This window comes from Odocoileus virginianus, chromosome 1 (assembly GCF_023699985.2).
Source record: "Odocoileus virginianus isolate 20LAN1187 ecotype Illinois chromosome 1, Ovbor_1.2, whole genome shotgun sequence".
NCBI lineage: Eukaryota > Metazoa > Chordata > Mammalia > Artiodactyla > Cervidae > Odocoileus > Odocoileus virginianus.
The window spans coordinates 41807181-41816700 of record NC_069674.1 but is presented as its reverse complement, the minus strand read 5'-3'; the positions used below and the strand labels follow the sequence as shown (position 1 = coordinate 41816700).

At 50.1% G+C, this 9520-nt stretch overlaps 1 pseudogene; it reads right to left on the bottom strand.

Annotated features, from left to right (window-relative positions):
• Positions 1–7198: 7198 nt before the first annotated feature.
• On the bottom strand, positions 7199–9069 carry LOC139035119 (ornithine decarboxylase pseudogene; annotated as a pseudogene).
• Between the last annotated feature and the right edge of the window lie 451 nt (positions 9070–9520).

Sequence of the window (9520 nt, the reverse complement as noted above, 5' to 3'; positions counted from 1 at the left end):
GTGATGAGTGTGCGGGCAGGAAACCAGGCCCATTGGGAACATGTCTTTTAGTCCAGTTCCTGACTGGGGGCGGGGGGGCGGGGAGGCGGGGAGGAAAAGTGGAGAGTTGCACAGTTCACGAGGAGCAGGAGCCCCCTCACTTCTGCGCTTTCCACCCCAGCCACAAAACAGGAGTGAAATGTGAGTGAGTGAAAAGATGAGTTTGTACAGAGTTCAGTTCTATAACATGATCCCTGCCAAGCCCTTGTTCTCTATCCCTATCTCTGTTCCGGTCTTAACCTCTCTCTCCTTCTCTCTGTCCCTCCCCCCTTTCTCTCTGTCTCTCCTTCTCTCTGTATCTGCAGAATTTTTGTCTGGTCCATGTCTCTCAAGAACTGTACCCCAGCCTGTAACTTGATAGAGTCTTTAACTGGTACCCTTTTTGCTCCTGGAAGGAAGGCTTCTGGGATTCAAAGTCCTGGACGGTACAGCCTACCCACAGATGTTTTGGTTTACATTTTCTACGAGTTCTGCCAGTTCCTTTATGAGTTTTTATGATTCCTCTTTTTCTCTGGAGTCTACGGAGGGACTGATAGATGGCAGAGGCCTCTGCAGGTAATGAATCCAGCTACCTCGATTGTGATTCCTGCTGACACTCGCTGGCTCAGAGCATCCATGCCATGGGGATGCAATAAAGAAACAAGAGAAGTGATGGAAATGGAGGGAAGACCAGGCGGGTCATGGAGGACTGCAGGAAGGGCCCTGGGTCATGCTGGTTACAGCAGTTGACTGGGCAGAGAAGGAAACTGCTAATCTAAGGGCAAGCACTGCATGTGGACAGCAGAACCAGAAACTGGGTCTTCTGGTTTCAATCAGGAAACAATTAAAGACATAAACAAATAAGATTATTTCAGACAGTGGCTGGCCCAACCAGGAAAATAAAGCCAGGAGAAGTGATAGAACCTAGGCAGAGTGACTCTTTTAAGTAGAATATGAAGGAGCAGCCAGTGATGAACAGTTAAGGAGAGGAGATATTCTGGCCATGGCAAGACCTGGTGCTCACACTCTGGGGAGTGGGTGCTGTGTCTCTAAGTGCTGGAGACCTGGAGTGGGGTGAAGCTGGGGACTGGAGAGCAGCAGGGGTCCCTGGCCTGTTCTAGCTGTGGGCCACAGCACAGAGCAGGAAATGCTCCATTTTTGTCTCAGTCAGCTCGCTTTGATGGGGGTCTCTGAGCCCCTCACCCCAGATCCACTAATATGATAGAAGCCGGAGATGCAGCACACACTTCCACTCCTGTCCCATGTCCTGCTTGCATCCCCTCAGTGGACCCCAAATGGTGCTAGGGACCCTGAGGATACTGTGCCTCTCGCTGGGCTGGGCACTAACGTAGGGAGATGAGGGATCCACCTCTGTCATCTGCCAGTGCCAGCAGCTCCCAGGCTGTGGTCCATGCCTGGGCTGGGCTCTGTGAGTCCTGTGTAACATAAAGGCTGTCCATGCCCTTAGAAAAGTAAGAAAGGACTCCACCAAGTCTGTGCACCTTTGGGTGGTATCCCAGCACCTGCATGAGGGGCACTGAAATGCTCTCCCTGGACGTATGGTCAGTGAGGGCCAGTCCTTGATTGCAAGATTTTTAAAGATGTTGAGTTTCTCAAACCATCCCACACCCTCCACGGATGGTGGTGCCCTTCAATTCAGAATGGTGGAAACCTGAAGGTGTTGGTCTTGGTGGTCGCAGCTCCCCCTTGGCAAAGGGCTGGTGATTCAGAAACAGCCTTTGGACAAGGAGAGAAATAGAGACAGAGAGACAGAAAGAGAGGGAGAGAGGAAGAAAGAGCATCCTGAGCTGTGTTCTCCCTCAGAAAGTACCTGGCACTCTGGAGGCAGCTCCAGGGCCAATATTTAGAAGCTATAAATAAGGTCTGTGTGGTCAGGCCTACATGAATCATGGGAATGCTGAGCTCCGGGAGCTGGAGTGGAGGGGGAGTGGACTGAGTGCTCTTCCCAGGGCAGGTATCCTCCCTTCAGGAAGAATTCAGACAGGAGGAGGGCCTCAGGGGGACACACACCATGAAGTCAGACATGCAAGTCCTTTGTAGCTTAGACCTCTGAGCCTAATCAGTTCAATGCTGCTGTTGCTGCTAAGTCACTTCAGTTGTGTCCAACTCTGTGCGACCCCATAGACGGCAGCCCGTAAGGCTCTGCTATCCCCAGGATTCTCCAGGCAAGAACACTGGAGTGGGTTGCCATTTCCTTCTCCAATGCATGAAAGTGAAAAGTGAAGTGAAGTCGCTCAGTCGTGTCCGACTCTTAGCAACCCCATGGACTGCCAGGCTCCTCTGTCCATGGGATTTTCCAGGCAAGAGTACTGGAGTGGGCTGCCATTGCCTTCTCCGAATCAGTTCAGCATCTCTGACTTAACCAGAGGGAGGGTGAGCACAGGTGAAGGCAATAACGCCCACGGTGGATCCCTCGTGGTTGTGTCGGTAATGCCAATGTCCTGGTCCATCAGCGCCGAGACCATCCCCTTCTGCAGTAACCAGAACCCCTCTGCATGCCTCGTCTGCACCAGGCCACACAGCCACGCTGCTCCATTCGCCCCAGGCAGCCGCACCACTCCGTTCAGCCCACACCTCAGAAGGACGTCACACACAAAACTAGCAGGTGTGAAAGGAGACAGAGGTGGGGGGAGGCAATGTGTGCTCAGTTCTCCTCAAACTGGGGGTCAGTACCCTGCATCCCTGGGCTGTATACAGTCTCCACCTGTTTCCCTAATTAGAGTTTTGTGAGAAGATCCATGCCACCACCATATATATAACCTGGCTTGGCCTTCTGAATGGACACGTGGGGGAGGCCCAGGGGCTAACTGAGAGGAGAGTGGGCAGAGTTGATGGAACGGATCAGATGAGCCTGTCTGTCCCATTGAGGAACTCAGGCCTTCTGCAGTGGACAGAAAAGCAGAGGACTGATGGGACTGGATCTCTGTCCCTGTCCTGGGTGGGTGAGGGGTGGAGCGGTGGGGGTGGGTGGGGTGGGGTGGGTAGCTTGTTCAAGATCCCAGACCAGGGGCAGGACTTCAGATGGGCCCCACCATACCTCGTCCCTTTCAGGACCCTTTTCCTTTCTTGGGCAATGATGGAATTACCCAGAGAGTGTGCTCAAAATGCTGAGTCTCAGGCCCCCACCAGACATCCTGAAATGGACTGTTCCCAAGGAAGGGGCTTGGGAACCTTCGTTTTAACAACCTGCTCATGGTTGGGATGTTGTGAAGGCTTGTGCTCCACAATATTGCCCTGGGGAAGCTCAGGTATTTTGGAACTCTCAGCCGGGCACCAGAGAGTGTCTGAGCCTCATTTATCTAAATCCTTCTCCAGATTAACTCATTTGTGGCTGTTTTCCATTACCAGCTTCTTTGAGCCCAAAACAGAAAAAATCCTCCTGGTTTCTGGCCCATCCTCTGTCCAGCAGGTGGCGGTCTCTGACCAGGAATCTCATGGACCAGCCACCATGGGAAACCGCTTCCTCTAAAGAGCAGTTTTCCTGGGAATGTCCAAGAAAACCCAAATTAGACAATGTTCTATATTATTCCCTAAGGACAACTTGTCTAATGAAGAGGAAATGCTTTCTCTCACACAATTGAATGTGGATACTTTTTTTGGTTTCTGCCAAACGAACACGATGACCTTTGATGTCAAATTCCTCATGATTCCATTGATTCATGCAGAGTCTCAGGGAACGCACGTCTACTCTCAAAGAAGATCATTTCAGGAACATTTTATTCAAAGTCACCTAGGTAATAAAGTTATCTAAGGCATGGCTTCTCCTGGTTCACCTTGATTTTTATCTTGTCATTTTCTAAGAAAATAGAAAAAGGCACTGTGTCTTTGGTTACTGGGACAGCTCTGACTGGGTCTGCCAGGTGGGGAGTGGGTTGGGTTACTTTCCTGAGAGAAAACAAAAACCTCCAGTGAATATGCTCTCAGCTGCTGCAGAATCTTGGGAGTAGGGGTGGGGGTCTCGTAGAGGTGGCAGACTTTCACTGGTTTCCTTGGCTGGGAGGAAGGAAGAGAGAAAGGGTCTTCTTTCTCCACCTACCAGGCTCTTCCATGGATCTTAGGGACGATCCCTCCTCACCCCTCCTGCCCTCTCCCTCCCCTTCTTTCCCCTTCTCCACCCCAATTTCACTCATGTTCTATTTGTACTTTTCTGTGGGGCTGCAGTGGGAGCCAGGCTCTGTGACTGTGCAGTGGCAGCAGGGAAGGACGGGTTCCATGAGGATGTTCCTTAGTAAGAACGGTGGGTTCACATCGCTCATTCTCCCTATGTGAGTGCGTCCTGAGTGGCTTCAGTCTTGTCTGACTCTTTGCGACCCCATGGACTGTAGCCCACCAGACTTCTCTGTGCATGGGATTTTCCAGGCAAGAATACTGGAGTGGGTTGCCATGGCCTCCTCCAGGGGATCATTCTGACTCAGGGATTGAACCTGCATCTCTTAAGTCTCCTGCACTGGCAGGCGGGTGCTTTACTACTCTCGCCACCTGGGAAGCCCATTCTCCCCACGGCTGGGGTTTAAATGTCCTGGTGTCTGTGCTGAGTGAGGGGCACCCTCTGGTGAAATGAGTGTGGTGGCACCAGCCCTGGACACACCTGTTTAAAGGAAACAGCCTGTTGATTTCACCCAAGACGCACGGTCTAGGGAAACCATGACGGGCCTGTCTTGCTTCCATGCTGGGAGATGTATGTAGTGGCAGGATTTCTCAAATCCCAGAGGCTCCACAGGCTGTCTCCACCCTCAAAGGAATAGGTTAAGTTTTCTAGACAGTAAGACATCCTCAGGGCTTCCCAGGTGGCTCAGCGGTAAAGAATCCACCTGCCAGTGCAGGAGATGCCGGTTCGATCCCTGGGTCAGGAAGATCCCCTGGAGAAGCAAATGGCAACCCACTCCAGTATTCTTGCCTGGGAAATTCCATGGACAGAGGAGCCTTGTGGGCTACAGTCCATGGGGTTGTGAAAGAGTTGCACATGACTTAGCAACTAAACAACAACAATAAGATGCCCTCCGTCTTGGTTCCTAGCCCCTCACTCAACTCAAACCTTTTAACTAAAATCGTCTGATCCAAGCAGCACACTCACTCAGCACCCACTCTGCCCTCATTGTCTAGTCCAGATTTTCAAATACTCCCCATGAGAAACATGACTAGAGTTCTTCCTCACCTGTAGGACCCTGGTGTCCCTGTTTCACTTTCACAACGAGCAACTTGCTTCTTGTGCAAGGGTGCAAAACCAGGTCTGCTCCAGCCCATTTCCCTCTCTTTTGTCATTGCTTTCCTTCTGCTCAGCTACTGTCACATCATGCACATTTTCCTTGTCTTCTTGGTCTCTGGCATGTCTGTTTTGTTTTGTGCTGTTGAACTGGTTTCCCTCCCTGGATGAACACTTCCTCAGGGCAGGGGTGTCTCTGCCATTGAGGTCCCCAACTGCGGTAGCTCTGGTTCGGCCCCGGCTTTCCTGGATGGGAGGGGACCACTGGCTCTGCCTCTCTTGTGGCCCTGATCAGTAGCCAGTGAACCTTCAGTCCAGTTCAGTCTCAGTCGCTCAGTCATGTCCGACTCTTTGCGACCCCATGGACTGCTGCACGCCAGGCCTCCCTGTCCGTCACTAACTCCTGGAGTTTACCCAAACTCATGTCCATCGAGTTGGTGATGCCACCCAACCATCTCATCCTCTGTTGTCCCCTTCTTCTGCCACCATCCGTCTTTCCCAGCATCAGGGTCTTTTCAAATGAGTCAGCTCTTTGCATCAGGTGGCCAAAGTATTGGAGTTTCAGCTTTAAACATCACTCCTTCTAATGAACACTCAGGACTGATCTCCTTTAGGATGACTGGTTGGATCTCCTTGCAGTCCAAGGGACTCTCAAGAGTCTTCTCCAATACCCCAGTTCAGAAGCATTTATTCTTCAGTGCTCGGCTTTCTTTACAGTCCAACTCTCATATCCATACATGACCACTGGGAAAGCTATAGCCTAAGTAGTCAGTGACCCTAAATCAGCAAAAAAGCACAGACCTCCCAGCCCCAAACAAAGCCCATGGGGAGAAGTTGAGCAGGAACAGGGAATGAGAGAGAGAGCTACTTCTGCTTTGCTCTCCCACTCCCTGAGTTTATGAGGGGTGCTTGCTCGGGTCTAGATGTGTGCTGGACAAGAGTCCAGCTGACAGGCAGGCCTAGGCGGCATCCTCACGGAGTCCAGGCTGCCCTGACACTGCTGTGTGTGGTCCTGCGCTGCAGAAACCAGAAGTCTGCACAGTGGCCCCGTGGAGTGTGCTTTGGAGACTGGGTTACCCTGAGGGAAAGCTGCTTCCTTGGGGATCCTCAGGCTTCACGTGTAAAGTGCGAAGAATCATGCATATTTTACAAAGGCATGTGTGGATCAGAGCAGTGCATCTGAGTCTGTAACATAGAAACAAACATCAAAACATCATACAACTTCTCTCCTTACATTTTTCCAGCACCACTGGATGAAGCTCCTCATTCACCATCAAACTGACTGGGAGGTGCTCTAGAGGATGGGACTTCCACCTGTGCACTTACAATGAAACAGAAATGATAGGAAATACAGGGGTTCACAAATTTTGATTTGAGGTATATCTAAAATTGAGCATTCCCCAATGGTGCTAGTGCTAAAAAATCCACCTGCCAATGCAGGAGACTTAAGAGATGTGGGTTTTTTTTTTCCATGTCCAGTTTTTTTTTTCCCCATTTATTTTTATTAGTTGGAGGCTAATTACTTTACAATATTGTAGTGGTTTTTGTCATACATTGACATGAATCAGCCATGGATTTACATGTATTCCCCATCCCGATCCCCCCTCCCACCTCCCTCTCTACCCAATCCCTCTGGGTCTTCCCAGTGCACCAGGCCCGAGCACTTGTCTCATGCACCCAACCTGGGCTGGTGATCTGTTTCACCATAGATAATATACATGTTTCTATGCTGTTCTCTCGAAACATCCCACCCTCGCCTTCTCCCACAGAGTCCAAAAGTCTGTTCTGTACATCTGTGTCTCTTTTTCTGTTTTGCATATAGGGTTATCATTACCATCTTTCTAAATTCCGTATATGTATGTTAGTATACTGTAATGGTGTTTATCTTTCTGGCTTACTTCACTCTGTATAATGGGCTCCAGTTTCATCCATCTCATTAGAACTGGTTCAAATGAATTCTTTTATTTTTTTTTATGTCAAGATCCTTTATTCCTTTTTGTTAAAACCGGTCACAACACTAAGCTTCTGGCCCATCCTGCTGATACACAAGCCACAAACGCTTGCTCAGCAGTTGAAGCCTTTAGTAGCATGTTTGAAAAGTGAATAAAAATCCATATAAAACAAATATTCAAATAGTTTCCATAGGAACACAGATAAGTGTGACCCCATCTCCCAGTCTTCCACATTGGTGCACCTGTGCCAACCCTACTCACATAGACATCTCAGAACTAGCAGTAATTAAGTTAAATGGTCCCCCCCAAACCCTTAAATCAAGCTAACTCGCAGTAAACAGCTATAAGAGTGGTATCTACACGTTAATACGCGTGGAAGCACAGGCTGCCGAGTGCCGCTTCATGCCGCTCTCCTGGGCACAGGACACGGGCAGGGGACCGACGTCTGGCTCCTCCACTCCAGGCGGGAAGTCCTGGGTCCAGATCTGCTGCATCAGTTGCCACGTTGGCCCTGACATCACGTAGTAGATGGTGGGTCTCTGGAATCCATTGAAGGTGGAAGCAGCAGCGACAGTGTAAGCACCCATGTTCTCAAAGAGCATCCAATCGCCCACATGCATCTCGGGCAGGTTACAGCGCTCAACAATGCGGTCCAGGCTGTCACAGGTGGGTCCTCAGATGCTGGATGAATAATACTTCTCGTCTGGTTTGGGTCTCTTCTGCAGAAGAGGCTTCATGTGTGCGTGATCGTAAAAGATGCAGTTGAATGACCCATATACTCCATCGTTCACGTAATACATAAATGTCCGTTCACTTGACTCCTCTTCATCATCAGAGCCTGTCTATTCCTTTAATACAAGTTTTTTGGCAATAATATTAACTGCGAGTGTGAAAGCTGATGCAACATAGTATCTGCCTGGCTCAGCTATGATTCTCACTCCAGAGTCTGATGGAAAATACTTGTCCAATGCTGGGTTGATTACACTGGTGATCTCTTCAAATTTAAGCTTCACATCCTCAGATCCAGGAAAGCCACCACCAATATCAAGCAGATACATGTTGAAACCAACCTCGGCGCCCATGTCAAAGACACAGCGGGCATCAGAGATGGCTTGCACAAAGGTCTCAGGATCAGTACAGCCACTTCCCACGTGGAAGCTGACACCAATGACATCAATATCTAGCTCTTTCGCCCGTTCCAAAAGAAGCCTGCTGGTTTTAAGCGTGGCACCAAATTTGACACTGAGGCGACAGACTGCTTTGGAATCATCAGTGGCGATATGCAAAACCAACTTGGCCTTTGGATGTGCCCTGGCAACTTTCATCAGCTCGACTTCACTATCAAAAGTCATCATCTGGACTCCGTTATTGGCAGCGTACTTAATCTGAGACACTTGTTTACACGGATTTGCATAGATAATCCTCTCTGGGGGCACCCCGAGACTCTGCACCAATTGTATTTCAGTCTTGCTGGCACAGTCAAATCCTGTCCCAATGGCAGTGAGTGTCTTCACTATCGTTCTGCTATCATTGCATTTGACCGCATAAAAGGGGGTGACCCGAGGAAGAGCTTTCAACCATCTCAGATGTTTCTTCAGAATGTCTCCCAGGTCCACAACATAGAAGGCATCCTTATCATCATCAGAAGAAACTTCATTAATTTTTTGGTCCAGAATGTCCTTGGCAGTAAAGCCTTCATCCAAGAAATGGCAGTCAAACTCTTCATTACTAAAGCTGTTCATGGTTTCTTGATGTCTTTTTGAGACACAACAAAATAGAAAACTTAAGAGATGGAATTTAAAGGGATTATGCCCACTTTTCACAAAGGCAATTTTCCAGGAATCCCAAGTCCACTGAAGATGTGTGTGCTCTCTGTGCAGCAGTGGAAATGTTCGAATAAACACACAATCTGCTGTCCACCTCAGAGCGCAGGGACGCGGGGGGCCGACCCCATGGAGACAACTCGCCCGCCGCGAGCGCTGCAGGACCCGCTGGCCACCCCGCCGCCCCCGTCAGCCGCTCGCCCGGCCGCCCGCAGTCTCGCTCCCTCCCGCGGAGGACCGCCGGCCCGAGGTGGCCCCGGAGCGCTGGCAGAGGGGTGGCGGCGGCGGAGGCTGAGAGGGAACTGACCCAAATGAATTCTTTTTAATGGCTGAGTAATATTCCATGGTGTATATGTACCACAGCTTCCTTATCCATTCGTCTGCTGATAGGCATCTAGGTTGCTTCCATGTCCTGGCTATTAGAGATGTGGGTTTGATCCCCGGATTGGGAAGATCCTCTGGAGGAGGGCGTGGCAACCCACTCCAGTATTCTTGCCTGGAGA